We start from the raw sequence: 24,560 nt of genomic DNA, 5'->3' as shown, positions 1-24,560 counted from the left end.
GCCATGTTTTAAAATTCAGTTTGCCGTCTATCACAGACGCATTTTCTAAATGCATGAATTTATTTAGTGAAGGCTGTCGCCCCTAGGGATTGCATAGTAAACATTTGGAACTCATTATTGGTTTGCGTACAGTAAAGGAGTAAACTTTTGTCTATTCTACTTTCCTGCATTTCCGCCATGGCTGTCACGGTGGCAGCAATGAAGTGAAGTGAAGTGAAGTGAAGTGAAGTGAAGTGAAGTGACATTCAGCCAAGTATGGTGACCCATACTCAGAATTTGTGCTCTGCATTTAACCCATCCGAAATGCACACACACAGAGCAGTGAACACACACACACACTGTGAGCACACACCCGGAGCAGTGGGCAGCCATTTATGCTGCGGCGCCCGGGGAGCAGTTGGGGGTTCGATGCCTTGCTCAAGGGCACCTAAGTCATGGTATTGAAGGAGAGAGAACTGTACATGCACTCCCCCCACCCACAATTCCGTCCGGCCCGAGACTAGAACCCACAACCCTTCGATTGGGAGTCCAACCCTCTAACCATTAGGCCACGACTTCCCCAATCACTTGGCTTCGATCGCCAACACAGACCTCTGAGCACGAGAGGCCATTCGAAGCGAAGACGCTCATGTGTATAAACCGCAGTGCTTCAGACTTCAATGACTCTCAGTCCACAGCCAGAAAGCCTTAAATTATGCAAGGCATGAACATGTTGAGTTAACCACTGACATTATTAGAGTTTATAGAGAACAGACGAGACATAAAAATGCTTGATGCCGAGAAACACAGTACAGATATGTTCACATTGGAACCTGAAAGAAAAGACATGAATCTTAAAATTCACTTAGAATATATATATATATATATATATATATATATATATATATATATATATATATATATATATATATATATATATATTTGTTCGCTACTCGGTTGATTCAGATCGGGACTTCGGAGCCTTTTCGCGACTCGGTTGATTCAGATCGGCGCTTCGGAGCCTGTTCGCGACTCGGTTGATTCAGTTCGGCACTTCGGAGCCTGTTCGCGACTCGGTTGATTCAGATCGGCACTTAAGAGCCTGTTCACGACTCGGTTGATTCAGATCGGGACTTCGGAGCATGTTCGTGACTCGGTTGATTCAGATCGGCACTTCGGAGCATGTTCGCGACTCGGTTGTTTCAGATCGGCACTTCGGAGCATGTTCGCGACTCGGTTGATTCAGATCGGCACTTCGGAGCATGTTCGCGACTCGGTTGATTCAGATCGGCATTTCGGAGCATGTTCGCGACTCGGTTGTTTCAGATCGGCACTTCGGAGCATGTTCGCGACTCGGTTGTTTCAGATCGGCACTTCGGAGCATGTTCGCGACTCGGTTGATTCAGATCGGCACTTAAGAGCCTGTTCGCGACTCGGTTGATTCAGATTGGCACTTCGGAGCATGTTCGCGACTCGGTTGATTCAGATCGGCATTTCGGAGCATGTTCGCGACTCGGTTGTTTCAGATCGGCACTTCGGAGCATGTTCGCGACTCGGTTGTTTCAGATCGGCACTTCGGAGCATGTTCGCGACTCGGTTGATTCAGATCGGCACTTAAGAGCCTGTTCGCGACTCGGTTGATTCAGATTGGCACTTCGGAGCATGTTCGCGACTCGGTTGATTCAGATTCGGACTTCATAGCATGTTTGAGATATTTTTAAATTCAGATCTGGACATCGAAGCAGGAAGTGTTTGTCAAACAGTTAATTGGTGATAAATGAATATTTGGACTTGAGGCTTTTTTTTACCTGTCGATTCAGCATGTACATGGACCCACACAGGTGGACACACTCTAGATTTAATCATCAGTAGGGCTCTAAACTTTTCATCCACGTGGCGTAGCCACAGGTGTGCCAGGGTGTGCCTGTGCAACCCACAGTGGCAGCTGGCACACCTAAAAATAGATGCAGAATAATTTTTTATTGTCTCAATAAAAAGTTTACTAAACTTGGGCTATTGTTGTTTAAATCAACCCTTTCACGCGTAAGTTACAAATATTTTAACTGACCCCTTGTTTCAATGGCGACGTGTCATGATTGTCACGTGGCACACCGCAGCCACTAACAAGATGTATCGGTATTCTTTTTATTTAGTTTTTCATTTTTTATTAAAATATATACAAAAACGTGCTTACCATGTCAACTATCTGATATTCTGATTCTTCGTTTAAAAACCTTTATAAATTATAAATTATTATAGTTTTTGCTGCTTCCATAGAGTGTGTATTTTACAAACTACCAAAGTATTGATTTACTAGTGATTATGTATATTTAAATGTATGAAACCTAAATTAAACATTATGTGGTTGAAAACACTGCATATTAGTTGTGATATATGACAAACGCTGAGCGCGTCCGTCTCTGGCTCAGTGCCAGCCAACGCGCGAAAGCTGTTTGAATCTGAACATTCTAAATCATACTCTCAGGGGCACAAATAAGAATCCAAATAAGAATCCAATATATGGTGTAATAATGCTAAAAATGTTAAAATGTAATATACATTTTGAATTATTTTTGTTAAAATATATCTGCTGACATTCGGACTGCCAACCAATCAGAAAACAGCAGCTGACTGTGACCCCAGCAGTCTATGATATAAACAGATAATTTTTGATTGCACTTTGCTAGCTAGCAATATGTCGCAGAGCTCCTTTCTTATTTTTTTTTTTTTTAGCAAAAAACCTCGGCTTGATGGACAGCCGGACACAGGGCCTAACGTTACACCTGATGAGGATGTTTCTCCCTCCCCGGGCCCAACATCAACAGACAGTGTTGCCAGATTGGAAGTTTCATACCAGAAGTTCAAAATTACCGTATTTTGAAGAAAATTATTACATTTAACAATAAACTACATTTTGAGAAGACCTGCAAATTAACACTAGGAGTATGGTTGGACGGAAGCAGTGTGACAAAAATACTATCCCATAATTTTGCACAGTAATCTGACAATAAATGTGGGACACCCAGATTTTCATATGCACAACCAAAATCTATTTTCTGGCTACACTACTGGTCCACATAGTAATCTGCGTCACAATATGAAATAGCACACCATTTATCCCATAAGATATGACAGTAAAATTCCAAATATTATGCTATTATTATATTTCAAAGTCAGCCTCTGTAATATACTGCAGGTTTTGGCAAATGTAGTAGTTTACATACTGTACACAGCTACATATTATATCCTGCAGCAACAGTAGTATGCTGCTGCAGTAATAGAAGTAGTTTTCAAACAAGTGTCCTGAACACTACCATTGGTCAATTAAAATCAGCTTTAAGAGGCAACCGATGGCCTATAAGAACTTAATACACTTGCAATTTCATGCCAAGCTGATAAACGTTGATGCTGATTTCGAATATACAGGGCCCATATTCATTCTCCACCGGGATGTGATTATTTCTCCATATAATACACTCCACACAGGCCACAGAGAGAGAGAGAGGAAGGTAAACAAGTGTCACCGCTCTTGATTAAGTGATGTTATTCGCTGTCAATGAATTCCTCTGAAATGTCTCTTTCTCTCTCCATGGGTTTCTCCATCTCATCTCATCACATCAGACACACAGAGAGCTCATTCGACTAAATGATAGCCGCCTCTCTTGGCTGTTTAAACATACGGTAATGACACCCACCTCTCCATCACGCTGTTGGATGGGGTATTACCGCTTGCAAGGAGTTCAGAGATGTACGGCGCACCGAGGAACCCACCGCTGACAAACCAATGAGCTCCAATGGAGCCATTACTCCATTTTAATCATAACGCTTAAGAGAAACAATGTGGGCATAATACGCTGTGATACACGTCTTTGCAGATAGTTAAGAATGCATTTGGCAATTACCCATGCTCTTCATTATTCAAATGCTGCACAGGTGTAAATTAGTTGTGACATGACAGAAGTGAACACTGGGGCCGGCAGGGTCTGAGAGGAGCGATGCTACACTTCCTACAGATTTTTTTTTAATGGTGAAATGGGTTTCATTATGCAAAGATAAGCATTTTGAATAGTATGCTACATCAGAGATGTATGCACAAAACTGAAAAGAATTTAGCAAATAAATTGTTTTTCTGTCCTATGTGTTCAATAGAACAAATCCATCACTTCTTCAAAAGAACTTGACAAAACAGAAATAATACGTTTTTCCAGCATTTTCACACAATTTGTCAAAGTATATGAATGGAAACCAAGCTTTTGTTGTCACAACACAAAAAGGAGAAAATAAGAAACTGATCAAAATTGAGCGAGTTTTATTAAAAAAAGTGTCAATGGGCTGATAAAAATGAACTTAATTTGAAATTTACGGTGACAGATATTTGTTCTTGTTTTTAAACATCAGTTTTTGGTAAAATTATGTTCAATTTCTCAGAAAACAAGACTACATATTTTCAATTTGTATCTCAAGTATATTGACTGAATTATGTTTACATGTTTGAAATGGAAAACCAATATACTGAGGAAGATACTTATTTATTGTAGTGCATGGATCATTTAATCAGGAATTCGTACATAGTTTATGCATTCTTTATCTATTTTTGAATAAAAAGGTCTTAGCATTCCAGTCCGGTCAAATAATGAGTCAACAAAGACATAAAAAAATAAATTAATAAAAAAAAAAAAAAAAAAAACGGCCAAAATACGGTGTTAAAATGAAGTTAATATATCATTTTTAACAGGTGTTTTACACTTATTGGGTTTTATGGTTAAAGGAAATGTCTGTAAATTAACAGCTAATTTTCTGGCAGAAAATTACCAGTAACATTTATGTTTTATAACAGTTTTTTCTTACAGTGTATCTTTTTTTATAATTTTGTTTTAATCAAATCTTGGTAAAAAAAAATAAAATACTACTACTACTACTACTAATAATAATAATAACAGCTAATATTAGAAATCCAATTAACTAATAAGCCAATAATATGTTAAAAATAATATAGTTTATATAATTTGTGTATATTTTTATGCACAGAATGCATACTTCTAATTCTAGTTTGTCTAGAATGTCATTCCTATCATAGCCAGTGTCTCCTCCTGTGGGAGAAAACAGACGAGCTCAACACATGTAATTATAAACGAGCACCAAATGTTGCCTTGTTCTCCATTTCAGCAAGCATTCAATGAATTTGGCAGAACTTTCTATAATGTATGGGCATGACGCTTTCAGTGGTGTTACAAACCATAATGGCTCATTTCCTGATTTCAAGGACCAAAGTTTGTTTAAAAAAATCATTTAATCTTGTTAGACAAAAGAGACTTACAGGATAAAATGGAAAAAAGCCTGCTGCAAAAATGCATACTAGCAGAAACCTTCAATAGTGAATTTCCAGAAGACAACAGCAAAAACAATGGTCTTTTCTGAATAAAAATGTTTCTGTGAAGACAGGCAAACAAAAGCGGATGGCAGTGACACTCACCATGGAAGGGCTTTGTTTGCAGATCATGTCTATGTACGAGTGTGTGGGTGTTTGCATGCACCACAGGTGTGTGTGTGTGTGTGTGTGTGTGTGTGTGTGTGTGTGTGTGTGTGTGTGTGTGTGTGTGTTTTGGAGTTGCAAGTACAATGTTAAGACATCAGCAACAAAATGTGTGAATATAAGGTTGAGAGGAGATAATCGATGGTCTAAGGGGGGCATGCATAAGTGTGCATTGTCTCAGCTCGACCCTGGAGACACAAGTGAACACCGCAAAACAAGAAACACCATACACATATTTAAAGTTGCAATAAATCACTTTTTAATGACTCTAAAAGGAGTTGGTATTATGAGAAATAGCTTGTCAGGGAAATATGTAAATATTTTGTAGCTTCTGAAGGGCAGTAAGATGTTCACATATTTCCCAGAAGATATAATAGCAATTTACACAATCGTCCAATCTTACAGCCACCACTGGGAAGAGCTCAAAAGTGATAACATTCATACCTTGAATGCAACTCAAGTCACTTTGGATAAAAGCGTCTGCCAAATGCATAAATGTCCTGTAAAATAAGCAGGTACTCATGCACAAAGTCACACCATCAGAAGAACAATTGGGAAATTTTCAAACCACCTAATAAGAATAAATACAGTTATTATATTGTCCAGTGGAATATAGTTAAATATCTGTCATGTGAAATAGCAGAACTAAAGAAAAAAACAAAATTCAACTTAATGGACTATTTTGTTTTGTTTTGTTTTTTTCAGGAAAATTGGGACACTTTTTTTCCCATTGAGATGGATGGATGGTGATCTAAAATGTTTAGACCTCACTGTATATGCAATAGAGAAATATACAAGTGACATGTCATATGATTTCCACAGTGCATACTTGACATGTAACATGATACTCAGCATGTTCAGATATTATATAACAGGAGCTGAGAGCGTCAAGGAAGCTCCTCTGCCATGTAATAACATCTCTATCAGCTCTCCCGCGGGAGCAGGGGTCTGTCAGCGCTCGACTCCGGAGAGACTCATCTTTACACAGGCACCTCGTTTGTTTAGTGTTCATCGACTCAAGTCACATGCTGCTAAACATCATGACCTCACTCCTCAAACATCTCAGAGTCACCTGACCTCACAGAACACTGAATATACAGCTCATTCTGCAAAGTGATTTATCTCCTTTGATTTCCTTGTACGTAACTGAGAACTACTGTACTTTACTGCTGAAAGAGAGGTACGGTACAGATGGTAAGAAAGAAACAGATAGCTTAGTCAGACAGAAAAACATACAGATAGATAGATAGAAAGATATTCACAGACAGATATATAGACTAAAGACAGACAAGCAAGAAAACAGATAGACAGACAATCACACATATAGATAGACAAATGCAGATAATTAAACAATAGACAGCAGAAATACAGAAAACTAACTGACAAAGAGTCAGAAAGACTTTTACACAGTGCTCTCATTTGACTAGCAGAAGCATCTTCACGCCCCGCCAGCATCCAGGGTCATCCAACCTGTTGGAGGCGACAGAGTTGCACCCCTCCTCTTGTTCCCGCCCGAACAAATGTGTCTTAAACTAAATGATCCCCATTGTGGAGCTGAATACAGTAGCAGGTGTTCGTTTCTCCCGCCCGCCTCCACCCTCCGCATGGTGAGCACATATGATGTGCAGATGCATCCATCAAAGGGCAACTCGTGCTCCTCCGCCAGATAACGTGAAACCGAGATAACAGCTTACTGAGTTTGAAGACTGACTGTAGGTGCATTTCCTCACAGCTCTGAACAATGCACGCTCGCTGAGGAAGTGTTTTTAGGTCACATATGGCCGGGCACCGCCGGCAGCCGTGCACACGTTTGTCTTGCGACAGGGGTTTGTGAATTGACAAGAAAAACCGATAATGCCATAGCAGAGATGGAGCGAGAGAAAGGGGGGTGGAGGATGGAAAAAAGGCAGTGATTGAATAACAGTAATTAAAGCGGTTATTCGTTCGGCGAGCACCTGCGTGAAGGATGATATTACTCCTTAATTCAGCTCAGTTTAACTTCCCTCAGCCGCTGCTTTTCAACTACACCTCATTAATCGCTGATTGGCATCGAGCTGTTTGCGGGAACAAAATGTTTACTCTTTTCAAACCTCTTTCTCAAGGGCTAGTTTCATGTTTTTCTTTACCTTGCACATTATTCAAAATCTGGAAATTTCCTCCCCCACTTTCTTACAGTTAGAGATGGCAAAAAACGTTAAAGATCCCCATGTTTCATTTAAAACAGAGAGTGAGATCTTTAGTGTTGTTTCAGCTGTACTAACCAGCGGTTCCTTTAGGAGTCCATTTATTTTCAGTATGGAACTGAAGCGGATTTGTGAGAACAACTCTCAACTGAAATGAATTAAAAATTCATGGATTTCAAAATTGCTAAACTAATAGTTGTTTCCAAACGTGAGGAAACCTTACAAGGCCATGTACTTTTTTTCCACATCTCGTGTGTTCTCAAGATCAATACTTTTTTTACTTGGGTTCTCAACATGGTCGTCTTGACAAAAGACAAATCTTTCATTAGTTATAGACAATAACAAATGCATGACATATTTTTTTTTTAATTAGCATTAAATAAATATTAAACTACATTGTCAAAAAATAGAAAAATAATTAACTCATGTCTATCCAAAGATATCTCATGACCAATTCGTAAGTATTTCATGAGGTGGCTTATTCGTACGAATTTGTATGACCTCACTCGTATGATTTTATACGATTTCTCTAAACCCCAATGACGGTTAGTTTTAGGGGAAGGGTTAGGTGTAGGTCATTCGTACAAATTCATACGAATTGTGCAACTCGTAAAATACATACGATTTGGCAAAAATCATATGAATTTGTACGAGTGTGGTTGTACGAATAAGCCACCTCGTAAAATATGTATGAATCGCCTTGAGATCGGAGTGGCCTATCTTAAAATTATGCATACAAATATTTTTTTAAAAAAAGCTGTTTTATAAACCTTAATGAAAACTTTCATATTATAATATTTATTGGGATCTACTTCAGCAAATGTTTAGTGGAAATATCTACATGTTAGTATATTAAAATCAGCAGTCGTTCCTCGCTGTGGGGGTGTAACTGCATTGTGTTCAGTTTCAAACAAAACACAATTCAAAAACCAAACAGGGATCTCATGGCAAAATTTCAAATAGGCAAAGTGACAACAAATAAAAATTGGCTGAAATCAGTGAGTTACTCCCTTCCACTGTAATACACATATATGTGTGTAAGTGAAAGAGAAATGGAGCAGCTGTATCTTTATGTTCAACATTTACTCGTCACCAGCACGTGCTAATGGAGAAACCCTTGAGAAGGCAATTCAAATGCTTTCAGATGTGAGAGATTCTTCTTTTTTAAAAATGACAGACTTCTTATTTTGGAGAGAATACCTTCTGTTTATTGGATTTTCAGCCATTTCATTGAGCTCCATCCGCTCTTTAAGGTGAAAATGAAAAATGGTATTGAGCAGCGCGGGTTTGTGCATCATATTGTGCTTGATGCAATGTAGGTCAGTGTTCTGCAGCACCACAGATAAGACATGGCGAACAAGTGTTGTGTGTACTTACAAGCAAATATCTGTCAAAATAGCAATTGACAGATCTACAAGAGCGCTTTTGGCTTGGGACGTGTTCCTCTGTCATTAGCATTTTCAAAAAAGGCCAGAGATTTGGGCCTATCAGCCTTGACTCGCTGCAGTGCCGAGCTGGCCCAGGTTGTTATCTGTTCAGTACAGGGGTGCAGCTGTTTAGCGAATGGATTTGTTGATTTTTAAAGGGAGATGGGGGGGGGGGGGGGGATCAGGTACCAACAACAAGCCTCTCCAAAACAAGCGTTCAGAATATCCCAGACCTTACCTTCTGTGTCGGAAGCCTGCAATATTTTTGGGAAAAGGCATTAGGTGGAAGAAAGCATGCAAAATGTTTTCTTTATTCACTCTCCAGTCTCCTGAGGGCCCCACTCCAGCACTGGGGCCGACGCCACCCTAGTGGACCGACGAGGCAGAGGAAGGGGAACAAATGTGTCGCTTTAGGTGGTATAGGGATGCAGCTGGCATGTGTGCCACCTTTGTCTGAAGCAATCCCAGCGTGGCTCACTCGCGCACACACTCGTGGAGGAATTCTGTCCCTGGTGGGGCCAAGGGGGCGGGATGTTAGCCTCTGGCCAGAGAAGAAATGGAGGGTTTCTGTCTTTACTGAAGCTTAGTGCGTTCGAAGATACAATCACATGCATCAGTTTTTCTGCACCGCTTTTCAGGAGCGACTTATATTAGTAAAATATATATTATATGGTACACAGCACACATTATATGTTTTAGGCCTACTGTTTAAGGTATATGCAAAAACAATATCCTTTCACACTGAAAATGAGAAAACTCATTATAAATAGAGCTCCGGTACTTAAAAAATTACAACACGTGTTATTGATTGAACAGGTCACGGTTAAGACGCTCTCGTGGCTAATCAAAATATATCTAATTTTAAAAAATAGACATGCAAGTGCTTTTATAAAATGTATTTGTTTTATGCCATTCCCCCCACAATTCTTTTCCATTACTGCTCTTCATTTCGCCTGTCTATTGAGTGGGTGTCCAGACTAACAATTAAACTATTGTTAAGAGAACAGAAAGCCGGAGGAGTTGCCGTTTCAGGAGATAATAATCAAATATCACTCCACTGTAATCACTGTTAAACTACTTAACCATCAATCGCACAAGCACTCCACACAAAACTAAAACCAATGAGAAAAGTGCTTAAAAAGGATTGGAAACTTCTTGAAATCTATTAAAAGTTCTGTTGAAGAACACATAACCTGCAGAGCCAGTGGCTGACTGTCACAATATTCAAGCAAAACACATGCTTTTTTCTCTTACAGCTCGGTTAGGGAATGTTTTCTTGGCCTCCGCCGAGGTCTGACAGATGCTGCCCATCCAAAAGACTCTTGACTCTGCCAAAAATATCAGGCATGAAATTAGGGGAGGCAATCTATTATTTAAAACAAAAAGCGACAGTTCATATGCTCCTGCAACTCTGGAGTGCATCGTTGCAGGCGAGCCCCGAGCCATCTGACTTTACTCAACAACCACAAACTCGCCTCGCCTCGCCTCGCCTCGCCGCACCTGGCTTAGCTCCCTGTAAGCCCTTCTTCACCCGCATTATGACTTCTACAGCGAGACAATATAAAATAAACACCTTCAAGCCGGTCTATTAGAAAAACACTTAAAATCTTTTCTCCTTTTTTGGTTTGCCGGGGTGGCGTCTTAATTACTTCCTTGTTGGAGTGAGCTTGAACATTAACGAGGGATGCTCCTTTCTCTCCGTGGCGAGCGTGTGTAGTTTATTCGTATAATCAGCTAGCTGTCGGAGACTGGATTAGCCCCTTCACGGCGAGTGAAGTGTTTAACATGGCACGCACGATGGGCTCAAACAAGCTCTCTGTCTGCCTTCTCTCCACAAACACTCATTGTCATTAATTTGATTTGCTTATCGCCCCCTTCCCCCCCTTTTAAAAGCTCTCCATTTCACATTTCCGCAGCCTCTCCTTTCAAACACCAGTGCAAACGATTGCACCCGCTGCTAAGAATTACCTGGTAAAGGAATGGCAAAACAAAGTAAAGAGAGAAGTTAAATTAAGATGAAGAACTGTAAAATGTTTCCAGTTGGAAGAGTGCTGATTACCGGGGAGCCAGTCCTACAGGATTACCTGCGATTTATCCTCATATTTTGGGATGCCTCACCCTCCACGTAACGTTCCTCTCTTCGGGGGCCACGGAAGCAGCTTGCATGCACCTCTGCCAAAAGAGCTTATTAGAGCAAATGGTATTGTAAGCCCTATGGAAGACATACCTTATGTGAAGATTTAAAAGATATTAAGAAGATTGTGAGGCCCAGAACCCAGGTGTGTCGGGTAATAGTCATTGTCTCGCATGTGTACGTGTGTGTGTGTGTGTGTAAGTGAAACAGGGAAAGGTGCCAGTGAGAGAGGCTAGAGAACACCCCAGGCAGCTCTGTAATTTACACCCAAGTGGAGAGATTCCTAGACACCGCTCTCTGTGCTTGAGTCTTCACTAGCTCTGCTTCCTATTACCGGCCTAATAGAGTAATATGAGTGAAATAAAAGCACTTGGGATCAACCATGAGTTCAGCACCTCATCTGCTTGATGCAATGTTTTTTTTTTGTATAACAATGATTAAGCGTCTTCCCTGATTGGATGAAGCCTCACTGTGCGAGATATATTTATTTTTTTATAATAAATATAATATAAATATATACATATAATTTAACACTTGTGTGTTTATGGTATAATATAATACAATATAATATAATACTATCTTATGTGTGTTTGTGTGTGTGTGTGTATACACACACACACATCATTTTTTTAATAATATATTAAATGATAATTTCTAACATTGTCCTGTAATTTTGTAGTGTTGTCTGGAATTTGGCAAAAATTTGGCAAAGTGAAGTTAAGCCAACAAATTAAAAACACAAACGTGTAGTCACCCTATATTAGGAAAAAAGAGAGTTCACTGGTTAAACATACAATGCACTGCAATAAAATTAAATAATTGTAATATATATGTATGCAAATAAAATATTATAGTCTATCAGAATACACAGCTACTTTTAAAAAAGCGTGAATGGTGAAAAGTTTTTTTTTTTTATTTTTTTACCTTCATTATGGTGTAGTTACAACGTCTACCAGCAGAGGCAACAGATCCAAAACTTAGTTGTTGATATTATTAGTGTAGCTGACTATAAACAGACTTCTTGTTCAATTTTGACAGTAGTTTTAATACCCACTATAACACCCCTTGCAGAAACACTGAGAATGCAGCATTCTTGCATCTGACCTGCAGAAAATAGAGCTTGAGGAACTAGAAGCCTTCACGCTGATGTATCTGCTTAGAGTATTTTATTGGCCTTTGCAGCAAGGAGAAGGGCACACGTAGAGCGCCTGCAATTATACAACCTGCAAATGAATCTTCACTCCTGCAAAAAGCACCACACACACATACAACTTTTAAAGGCTAACAACAACCTTGGAGTGAATATATCGTTGGCTCTCAGCATGGATCAATGACTGGGGGTTTTTTGTGTCTAAAATACTGAGCGTCTGAGTACTGTAACCCATCAACATCTTATCCTCATTATACTAAAACATTATTCCATGTGCAACACCTGCAGAATAAATTTAGCATTCAGATTTGCTAGGGATGATCAAACAAGTCCGAAACACTGTCATTATTTCTCCCTCCGACACGCCGGTGAAAATGACTAGTTTTCCTAGGTTTACGGGAATGATCAATTCAACTGGAAGCAAACTTCATTTTGTCAGTTTAATTTACTTCATCTCCTAAAAAGTGAAATGCAAAACGCACATCTGAACAAGTCCACATTCGACGTTCCCCAATTGAGGTGCTCAAATGAGTTTTAAAACAAAGCAAGACTCATTTAATGCCCCCCAGGGAACACAATACTTCACTAATGTGTCATTGTTTCGCTCCTTTTAACTCAATTCGAAGATCGCCAGGAGAGCTCGGCAAAACGAAGAGGGCATGAGCATCTACCGCATCCATCCATCTGGAAGACGGCAACAAACAATATTTATCCAGCTCGGTACAGGCACACTAACCTCACACTCAAAAGCTAGATAAAACAAAATGAGAGCTAATGAATTAAACCTCCCCAGACATAATTCTGTATTGGCGGTAATCAGGTGCTTCTGCGCCCATGAATATACATGCCCAGCATCAGCTGAAATCCTGTTGGTGGTCAATATGAAGCTTGAAGCTCTGCCAGCGTGGGAATATTCCTGCTTCGTTCTTCTCTGCTTTAATGTTATCAGGTAACACACACTGGCATTAAATCCACAACATAATAAAAGCCCTTTCTGGAAGCCTTCAGAGCAGACAATGCGGCTCTCGCCGAAAGCCCTTTAAATGTTCCTGTTTAATGTCATTACGGAAGCACGAAGCACGCAGGCTTGTCGAGGCTCAGCTTGAAAAGGGAAACCCTACACAAGACCTCAAGGTACATTTGCTCAGACGAAAGACAAAACGAAAGGAAGAAAACAAACAGAACAAACAAACGAGTCGGTTTATTACATTGCGGAGATGAATGGCAAAGCAACAACTCCAGCCATCTCCGCTGACAGCTTTTAAACCCAGAGATTTGTGCACATTAGTCACACATTTTAGGAAGAAGGTGCTTTATGAAGTGCATTGATTGGGATTACAGTTCTATCTTTTCCTGTCGTTCTTTCATTCTAAGACCTGTCGCTGATTTCAGGGTTGCCAAGCGCTTCCTCAAAATGAAAGAACCGGCGAGCTTTTGTCCTTCATTTTCTAAAATGCAAATGCCTTTTGCATTAGGAGGTATAATCTACATTTAATATTTTTAATGATTTTAATAAAGACACCATGCTGAAGTTGTGATGTTTATTATCTTATTAATATGTTCATTTGCATGTCTGAAACGAGCCGCATGTATGACCGGGATTATGCACTGATGTGTCTGTATGGCGAGGATTTAAATACATTTTGTAAAACAGAAAAACATACCCAACAGAACCGTTAATAAAGTGCATGTTCATTTAAAATAGATGGCGAAACCCATAATTCTTTGAGATGGAGATGCATTTGATGGGCTTATTAACTAACTTTTGTATCTAATTCCTACAATTGTTACCACCACTCTCATTATTAATGAATCTGGGACAAATTTCCCTGACGGTTCCTACCAAACCTACAAAGTAGGCTGAATTATTCACATTAGCGGTCAATCCATTTCTGACAAAATAACAGAAATACAGCCCAGCTCGCTTTTTATTTTCCCATAATCTCCCAAGCTTTATTTTGTAAGGATGGAGGCTGACTTTTGTGGATGTGGGAAATCAATAGTGGTGCCGTAGGGTAGGCTCTTATTTATGTAAGAAATGCCAAGAGGCTAATATTAGAATCATAAACAAAAGCTTTGTCTTTTATTCCCTATGAACCATTCAACATAGCAGCGGATTAAAGTGTGGATGAAATACTATATAAACAAGATTCCCTCAGGACTGGTTCCTCCTCTTCTGCATTCTCTCGGAGGGGAGAGAAAGAGAGCCCACTGCACCTTAGTGCTGAAAGAGAGGAGGAGGAGGATGACAAGGAGGAGGAATTAATTTCTGCCCTCTGGGAATAACACACACAGGATCTCAAGAGTTTGAATGAATCTACAAATCTAGCTCTGAAAAGATTAAATAAATAAGAAGGGGGAGGAAGGTGAAGCTGATCAATGTGCATTCGGCAGCAGCAGTCCCTTCTGTTCTCCTTCCTTGGAACGGCCACCGAGGACGCGAAGCAGCGCACCCACCTTAAACACTGATAAGCTGGAAAATTCAAGCATTTTTATTCAGTGCGTAGCTGAGACTGGTTAGCATTCTGCTAAGTGGCAAACAACACAAAAAGTTTGTCTAATGAATATGGAAAAAATGTGGGGGCGACTTGTAAGTCATTTCTTTTTATCGTTCAGCAGTCGTGACTTATCTTGCAATTATCTACAGATAACTTGCTGGGGTTTTGGCAAAACTTCCAATAAAGCTCCCAGACAATAAAACACAATTACTGCTCCCTAATACAATAAATAAGTGCAGTGGATTCCCGTTCATGAACAATATACCTGGAAATAAAAAAACGTGATGAAGTTCAGCGAAATAGGTGATTGCTAACCCAAAGACTCCAATAATCCACTCTCATTCGCGGGCATACGGAGGGAAGCCAGTGGGGTGTGGGACTGTGCGAAGGGATCAGAGAAAATGAGCGACTGTATTGACACACGAATTTCCACACAAAGTCGTGTGCAACTGCTCAGTTCATGTGTCAACAGCGTTCATTCCACTTAGTCCCTGCACTCACAACGCTTATCTCGCTTATGATCTCTTTTCATCAGCCTGGCCATGTTCCCCAAGAGTCAAGCTGTCACCCAGTGCATCCAATTTAATGATGCGGGAATGAAACGTTAGAGTCGGATATCATTGCACCTTAGACTCGAGATTGGCCTTTGGTAAGTCGCATCCAATTACACGGACTCTGCAAATGGTCATTTCTGTATGCTTTCCAGAAGCGGCTACAAAAAAATGCTTCTACAGATCTCTCTGATTAGATTCACACTCGCCCTGTGATTAGCTTGAAGCTTGACCCTGCTGGAGAGTCTGATCTCTGAGATTGCCCTTGCTCAAGATGCACCCAAGTCCCAATAGCAAGCGGTTTACCCAAAGTATTATATTCTGCCCGCTTCTTGCCCAAGCTACTCCCACCAGGGCATTGTGGGAAGAGAACAACTGTTGTGAGTGGGTGGCACATCTGTTCCCAGAGACAGCCCATGCCCTGGGGGTCAACCTGCAACATAGTTATCATTTCACATCCTCCTCTAATAACCACTCTGATATTCCCATCAAGTTGAAGACAAAGGGTTAGAATAGGGTTGCCTATTGTCTGATCAGAGGCACAGCATTTTTAATAGTGGGTGTATTAAGAGTCATGTTTGTCATGCACCAATCTATCTTTCCATCTGGTGCGTGTCTCTCATGTAACAGGTTATGTGCATTTATGGAATATGTTCATCGCAGAAATCATCGTGTTAGAAGCACCATATGCGGAATATAGTGTATTTAACATGTTTACGAACTATTTGCACACAATAACTGAATGCAAATGCTTCCGTGGCATCCACAAAGGCCAGTGGGCAGTGAATGGAAACAAAGGAAAAACTTTCTTGCAAACTTACAAACTTTGAATTTGGCCAGTGCAGACCAGCACACGCGCAACCCATAATGCAAATTCTCTTTCGCAAGTGCCCTAAATAGACTCACTCCTGCCTCTACTGCTGCCAAAGATGTTCTCACTGCGGCATGGGCACAGATGAGCTGGACCAAGGCTGTCGAGGTAAGTTCGCTTGGAAGTGGGTGTTTGTGTGTCCATGAGTTGAGGCGTTAGCGCTGAGGGGGAGCTGGTGGGCTTGGGCAAAAGAGGGCAAGTAGAGAGCGTGGAGGATGAAAGATGGAGTCTAATCCTCCACATGTGGCTGCTTTTTCTTTTTTTTTAAAGGAAAGCCAACTGGAGCCATTCTTTGGACTGTAGGCCAAGGGCTCCAGGAAAGCATTGCCCCGAGCCAAAGCACACAGTGTGAAATGAGAAGCTAAAGCTTGAATGTGCTTTTGTTTATCAGAAAAATGCACTCTAAGTGGGATTGGCAGTATAAGGCCCAAACTCCATAAGTCATATAGACTGGCATGGCCCGGAACTGGAAATGGAGGTTTCAGGCATGAATAAGGCTTGCCGAGCCACTGGCAGCCCCTCAGCCCGTCTTGCTCGCTCCCTAATCTTCACTCCAGCACAAAGGAGGATCAGCGGGGTCAATCTAAAGTAGGAAAATGTGGCCGCAAGTTGAATTGGGGAAAACTCTACGGCTATGTTGCACATGGTTCCATCGAAGGATGCTGAATTGCGAAAGGCCCCTCTACAAAGCCTTCAGAACTGGGCCAAGGACTGATCAATCTCAAACAATAGCTGCGTTCCTGGACTCACAAAGTGATGGGATTCTGACGTGGTGTTCACATTCACATCAAGCGGCTTCTGGGGCCTGAACAGAAGCGCAAAGTCAAAGGAAAGTTAGCGGCTTACAAATTGGCCACTCGGCACAGAGTGTTGCGCGTTATTTTCAACAAAATGCTTTGGGTATGTCAAATTGAAATACTTTATGGATTGCAGATGGAGTGCCAGGAAGCTAAAGGAAAATATGCACCGGTTGGTAACGCTTTAAAGGGACTGCACGCCTCCACATTCAAAGCAATGCATCTGCATCAGAAAAACAGAGACACTTAAATGCATCTCTTTTGTTTGCAGAATGTGCATAAAGGTCATGTTCAAATATATTTTCTTATTTAACTCATCAAGCCATCTATGGGCGGATCCCTACAAAATGTGTAGAACTGTGGCTTTGTTCGGAGCATCATGTTTTTTTTTTTTTTTTTTTTTAACGCCCAGTAAAACAGCAGTATTTATGTCAAAATCTCCAACAATGACAAAGTCACAAATAACTCATCAAATGACACATGTGGGCCAACTCTACTAGAGAGGTCACCAGAAAAGGTTAACGTCAACCAATATAAGGAAATGCTGAACTGATTGGAATATTTTCAAACAGATTGTTGATCCGTCATTCATCATCCCTCTGAAGGATCTTTTTTTTTTGTTAAATGAGTCTATGCAAACAGAGTAGACATACACACTCTCAATGCATGTCTCTCAATGCACTGTTCCATGAAGAGTAGCGGGGCACACCAACAGATGTATGTCTAGACATCGATCTGCACCGAATCAGGGAGGAAGCAGAAAAAGTGTTGTTAGAAGCTGATCTCTGGTGCCAGCTGCTCATTTAAATTGCCTTGTTTTACAAACAAACTGACTCTTAGAACTTTCTCACAGCTAAATATGAGGGAAGAACGCAGCGGCTGACATGTACAAAGAGACTCTAAATTGGAAGGCAGTGGAATATGATGCGTTTCGTACAACAAAGCAGAACAGAAAGAACCCCTTAAATGCAATATTCCCTAAGTTTGTATGCAAGAAAGCATTAAATGTAGACAAGGTCACTGCTGTTCAATGCTTTACAGGAAAATGCATGTGCCACAGAACTCCAAAATATAAGAAATTTTAATTAATGCAAAGTCTGTAAGGAAAATATCTTTCTTGCACAATGATCTAATAACAAATACAAATAAAAAGAATAGTTCTAGAAGAGAATAATATGAAAGGAAACCAGGTGTTTTAAAAACGTTGGGTTTTATAGGCTAATTAGTATAAATCTAATGAGAGAAGTTTGATGAAAGGAGAAAAAGTGCAGGGGTCTGCTTAAAAAATAAAAAGGAAATAATTTAGGTTACATGATGAAAGATGAAGTGTTTGAAAATGACAGGGGTGATTAAAAGCAAAGCAAATCTCTGTTTTAATAACAACATGCACTTACATTTCTGTTAATATCTAATAGCAGATTACTAAAATGAAAATGAAATGTTTTGTTATTCTAAAGTAATCAAATGTCTTACTACCACAGTGAATTTCAGAAGTTTTGCGGTCTGCTGGAGTGATGATACTCTATATACAGTACAGTATGTGACCATGACTGTTAATATATGCAAATCACCTTAACAAAATGTATCTTTAACGTCAAGGTAAGTTATGGAATAAAAAAGCTAAACCGCAGGTTAGATATATATAACTTATGAGCCTGTATTAAGTTAAAATGCCTCAGGCCACACTGGTTGTTAAAAAAAGGTGTAATGATTCTGATTAACACCAAGCCTTGTCAAACTATTTTGGTACCAAGTAGTAGCAAAGTTTTTTGAGCATGCAAAATAAAATAACTTGATAATGTGTGTTTCACTCAATAAAATGCTTAAAAACCTTTTGTGAGTCATTCAGGATAAATAATTAGATATTATATGCCTTTAAAATAAATCATATTGTTTTGCAATTATAATCATTTTTTCTCCTTTCAAAACATACAAATTTAAACTATATTCACAAATAAGTTATTCCTACATTTTCTGACCAGTGCCATAATCATCCCCATCATTTGTGATATATATATATATATAGATAGATGATAGATAGATAGATAGATAGATAGATAGATTTATTTTTTTGTGACTTATTTACATTTTCAATTCAAGTTGAATTCAAGTTATTTAGACCTGATTTTACCAAGGGTTGTCAAGATATTTGTGTACCAAGTAGCAAAAAAAAAAAAAAAAAAAAAAGGTGGGTGATATTTGCTTTAAGATTTAGCAAGGAAAATATTATTCATTGTGTTTCTTATATATAAGTGTTTCACTCACTTTCTCACTCAATCATCCAGATTCAATAATTAAATAAATAATTTGTTTTTTTAAAAATCCCTGAAAAAAAAGAATTAGTGTTTTTACTCATTAAATATTTCATGTAAAGTCATTCAGGAGAAAATAATTAGATAATTATGTGTAAAACAAATTTAAAATACAGCCTAATCCAATAAAAACACATATGTGACCCAGTACCACAAAACCAGTCTTAAGTGTAGATTTTTCTAAATTGAAATACATCATCTGATCCAATCTTTCCATTTATATTTGGCTGAGATACAACTATTTGAAAATCTGAGGGTGCAAAAAGATCTAAATACTGAGAAAATCGCCTTTGAAGTCCAAATGAATTCTTAGCAATGCATATTACTAATCAAAAATTTAGTTTTAATATATTTACAGTAGGACATTTCCAAAATATCTTCATAGAACATGATCTTTACTTAATATCCTAAGGATTTTTGGTATAAAAGAAAAATCTATAATTTTGACCCCGTACAATGTATTTTTGGATGCATCTACAAATATACCCCAGAGACTGAAGACTGTTTTTATGGTCCGGGGTCACATATGTGAGGTGTAACGCATTGAGTGGCCTGCTGGCCGGTTGTGTGCTGGGACGCCTCCAGCTCTCTCCAGCTCAGTGCATCTCTTCCCAGCAGGGGGCTGGCCATGCAGAGAGCTTCGGCCTGGGGCAAGACTCTGTGTCAGCAGATAGTGCAGAGGGGTGGGGGGGAGGGGTGCAGGCCGCGGGGAAGATTCAGAAGTGCCGGCCTTCGCCAAGACCCACACTCTCTTGGCATTTTGGCAGGGTGGAGCGGCACAATAAAATGATCCAATTTAAGCTGGTTTCGGAGCGCCTGAGAATATTCAAACATTTATTCAGGAAACAGTTTGCTGCTCTAACGATCGCTGCAGATCCGTGTTCTTGCAAGCCTCAGAGAGTCCGTGTAGGTAGCCAGTTGGCGGAGATGTTCTGACCGACAGTCCCTTTGGTCTTGTTTCGGCCTCTGTGTTGGACCTCTCCGACCCGGTTACTGTTATCTCACTCCTGATATTCAACACAGCGCCTGAAGACAATCCAAAATAAAAGTGTTTTGGGACTGCTGGGAGAATAGAAGAAAAAATTGCCTCCTGTGTTATTCAGTTCACAAGCACATGAACAGACAGAGAGGTACAGTAGTGTGTATGTCGGCTATTTTACAATGAGTTTTTGAGACAAAAGTTAAGGTCAGTAAGTTGTTTTTGAAAGAAGCCTCTTATGATCAAAAATAAACAGAAAAAAAAAAACGGTAATACTGTGAAATACAATTACAATACTGTATTTTTTTAGCAGTCTTTACTTCAGTATTCAGTGTCACATTATGCTTCAGAAATCATTTTAGTTGAAAAAATAAACATTATTATTCATTTTTTAAACATTGTGTTAAAACGTTTATCTGATTTTTTTATTTATGAATGTTATGTATGAATGAATGAATATTATGAATGTCTTTACTTTCACTTTTAATAAATTTAAGGCATCCTTACTAAATAAAAATACTGACACCAAATCTTTCTGGCTAACATAGATTTTATATATAAATAAAAAAAATAAAATAAAATAAAAAAAAGATCTTTAACGGATTAGCCAAAATAGGCATTATATTTTATATAATTTATCAATTTTTAGGGTTACATTTTCACCAAAAATAAACTGTTTATATACACAATTACAATTTTATCAAATGATTCGTTCAGTGAAATATGATTTGTCATACCACCCACTCCACAGCATAAAAGGCCAAGTGAACACAGAACGGCTCTCGCGGTGAAGGCCTCGCATCTCTCTTGCGTTTCGTCTGTTAACCCCCCTCCATAATATTCCGCTGATTTAATCCTCTCCATAAATGACTAATGCCCAGTGTGCTGTACGCTTTGACATTATTGATGTTGATGATGATGAGGATCAGTGTAATAATTGCCTTTAATGCGGTTATTGCTATTACTGTTATTATTACTGCTAATGAAGGAAATGCTGGCCCACATCGCCTCAGCAGAAATTTCACCATGGAAATAAATGAAAAAACGTCTTCATTGGATTATACTAAAAGCAATTCCAAATAAATGGGCCTTGAATACGTCTGTGAGTTGAAGATCACAAACATGTAATTTCATTGTGCTGGGAGCAGGGGCATACAACTCAGCAAGACGCAGCGAGACGGTTCACTTCAATCCGAGGCTGCGTCCGCATGCATGATCACACACACACACACACACGGCACGAGGTGCAGCGTTTCTGTCATCTCCACGTGCATGTGGAGTTAGTGTGTTCCAATAATAAAAAGCACTTCACAAGTTGAATAACCCTTAGCAGATGATGCTTATTGGACAGTGACAGAAAAGCTCGTAAGGAACTAGAATAGAACAAGTTTGGATACGCTGATAGGACTCGATTGATGTATGAGCTTTATTTCTAGCAAACTCGTGTTGTCTAGTTTATTTGCTGTTCACAGGTGGTCTATGGCACTAATTTTTCTTGCGTTAGTCATTTCACTCATAAAAAAAAAAAGAGCATTCGAGCACCGAAATTTCCCAGTCATAATGGAAATTGAGTTCTGGGGGATAGAAATAAACAATCGGACGTAAATTAAGATGATAGATTATGAGGAAAAAGGACAGGTATTCTGAAGAGTTAACAATATGATCAGGTTATTTATAATAAGTGCAACAGATCTTTCTGCACATTTTGGCACAATCTTTTCTGCAAATGTATAAAATAAAATAATTTATATTAAAATAGAGAAGAGGAAGAGCAACTGTGCAAAACACAGAGTCAAACACAACAAGAGACATAATAAATCACCCCTGCAGACGTTCACACACGTTGCATTTACCAAACTATTAACAACATGCGACAACATAACTAGAACTGAAATGCATATTTACTCCTCTTTTGAAGATTATAAATGCTGAGTGATGTTTCTAGCCTGTATCCTTGATCCCTTAACTTCATTCAAACACAAGTTTGTGGAACAGACTTTTTTTATTTTATATATAATTTTTTTTTTTTTGTACAAAGTTTGCTTTTAATGAGTTCGATTTCATTATATTTTTTCATATTGTGCATTATTTCATATAAAGCCCATTGTTCTAAGCTCACTGAGCAAGCTTTATGTAATTCACTCTAATTTCATATACAATTATTACAGCATTCATAAACGGCATATGATGTGTGTGTGCGTGTGTGTGTGTGTGTGGGAAGAATAGAAGATGCTAGCTGGTCATTTGGCATTTAAGAAATTATATTTTACATGCCTGTTCAACTACTACCTGTACCATACTAAAATGTTAATCAGTTTAAATATGAAATGTTATATAATTTACAATTAAAATAAAAAAGCTAATAAATAAAATTTAAAATATAGAAAATGTTTAAAAATAAAGACAAAAATCTTAAATGAGTATTAAATGATTGTAGATTATCATACCACAACATCTCTTTACATGTACAGATTTTTGTCAATCCAAAACAATTCAAACCATCTGCAGATTCTATTTAGAGACACTAAACTCTACAAACCAATCACAGTTTCTTTGTATGCAAATCAGCATTTAGGATCCATAATATTACAATAACAACAGGAAACACGTGAGCCACTGACAGCTGACCAAAGTCAGGAAACTCTTTATTGTGTGTATATAACGAGAAAGCTTTCTTCTTATGTTGCTAACTTTAGCTACAAGAAAAAAAAAAAAAGGAAGCAGCATCCTGAAATTGTATCACTCCCAGTACAATATATCAATAAATCTGTCTGAGCGTCCAGCTTCAGTTGATGGACAGCGGTTTCTATTTTTGACATACTGCAGTTTCTCCAGCCACAATATTTCCCCCATCTGTCTGAAATATCATCTTATGTGCTTGTTCTGCAATCTGAAAGCAGTCAGTTTAAGGTTTACATTGTGATTACTTAGGATTCATTAGCAGTAGGACAATAGCATTTTTCTGACATGATCTGAGGTTTATGTGAACAATTTTCATTCTGATTAAGTTACGAAATCCTTAAGATGCATCTAAACAGGTAATATAGGGTCCTATATTTTCCAAAATAATAAAAAACTTTTGCATTACATTTTAATGGTTTAATTAAATTTTAATTATCAAAAAAGGCTGTCTAATCAACTGAACTCATAACATTTTAATGTATTAACATTTCAACAGTAGTGCCTTCTGAAATGAAATGTTTGAACTGAAATGCATATTTACTCCTCTTTTGAAGATTATAAATGCTGAGTGATGTTTCTAGCCTGATCCCTTAACTTCATTCAAGCACAAGTTTGTGGAACAGACTTTTTTTGTTATTATATATATATATATATATATATATATATATATATATATATATATATATATATATATAATAACAACTGAACCCAATCGAGGTTTAGGGGTGAGCTGGACCGCAGACAGAAGGCAAAAGGGCCAACAAGTGCTAAGCATCTTTCAGGGAACTCCTTCAAGACTGTTGGAAGACCATTTCAGGTGACCTCCGCTTGAAGCTCATCAAGAGAAGGCCGAGAGTGTGCAAAGCAGGAATCAAAGCAAAAGGTGGCTACTTAGAAGAATCTACAATATGACATATTTTCAGCTGTTCCACACTTTTTTGTTATGTATATAATTCCACATGTGTTAATTCATAGTTTTGATGCCTTCAGTGTGAATCTACTATTTTCATAGTCATGAAAATAAAGAAAACTCTTTGAATGAGAAGCTGTGTCCAAACTTTTGGTCTGTACTGTATATATATAATTAAAATTGTGTTCCTGTAGCTCAAGTCATTGCAAGGTTGGGGGTTCGAATCCCGAGGAACACATGATAGGAGAAAATTGTTAGCCTGATATATACAGTATATATATATAAAATCCTTCAAATCAAATCCTCACACTAGACCATTTTTCCTGCTTCTAACACATCAACTTTGAGAACAAAATGTTCACTTTCTGCCTAATACATCCCACCCACCAACAGGTGCATAAATGAAGAGATAATCAGTGTTATTCACTTCACCTGTCAGTGCTGATCGGTATGTGTGTGCGCGTATATATATATATATATATATATATATATACACACATACACACACACTATATTCATATTGGTAAAAATCAGCCTGAAATCCATAAGCCCTT

General features: G+C 38.7%; 2 long non-coding RNA genes across 5 annotated transcripts in view; both read right to left on the bottom strand.

Annotated features, from left to right (window-relative positions):
- Positions 1–211: 211 nt before the first annotated feature.
- The window catches only part of LOC128031039 (uncharacterized), a 115,659-nt gene continuing 91,310 nt past the window's right edge, over positions 212–24,560 (bottom strand). Inside the window, exon 2 of the long non-coding RNA XR_008188035.1 lies at positions 212–427. This is a non-coding gene — a long non-coding RNA (uncharacterized LOC128031039). The remainder of the gene's footprint in view (positions 428–24,560) is intronic.
- The window catches only part of LOC128031038 (uncharacterized), a 26,533-nt gene continuing 11,882 nt past the window's right edge, over positions 9,910–24,560 (bottom strand). The window contains exons 4-5 of one of the 4 annotated variants that reach the window (XR_008188032.1): positions 11,207–11,294; positions 9,910–11,090 (exon numbers count right to left, since the gene is read on the bottom strand). This is a non-coding gene — a long non-coding RNA (uncharacterized LOC128031038). Of the gene's footprint in view, positions 11,091–11,206; positions 11,295–14,461; positions 14,631–20,240; positions 20,498–24,560 lie in introns of those variants that run through there. The other 3 variants (XR_008188034.1, XR_008188031.1, XR_008188030.1) reach the window with 3 other exon arrangements.

The sequence above is a fragment of the Carassius gibelio genome, chromosome A16 (genome assembly GCF_023724105.1).
Source record: "Carassius gibelio isolate Cgi1373 ecotype wild population from Czech Republic chromosome A16, carGib1.2-hapl.c, whole genome shotgun sequence".
In the NCBI taxonomy this organism is placed as follows: domain Eukaryota; kingdom Metazoa; phylum Chordata; class Actinopteri; order Cypriniformes; family Cyprinidae; genus Carassius; species Carassius gibelio.
Note: the sequence above shows the minus strand (reverse complement) of the source record. Positions and strands in the feature narration are given on the sequence as shown.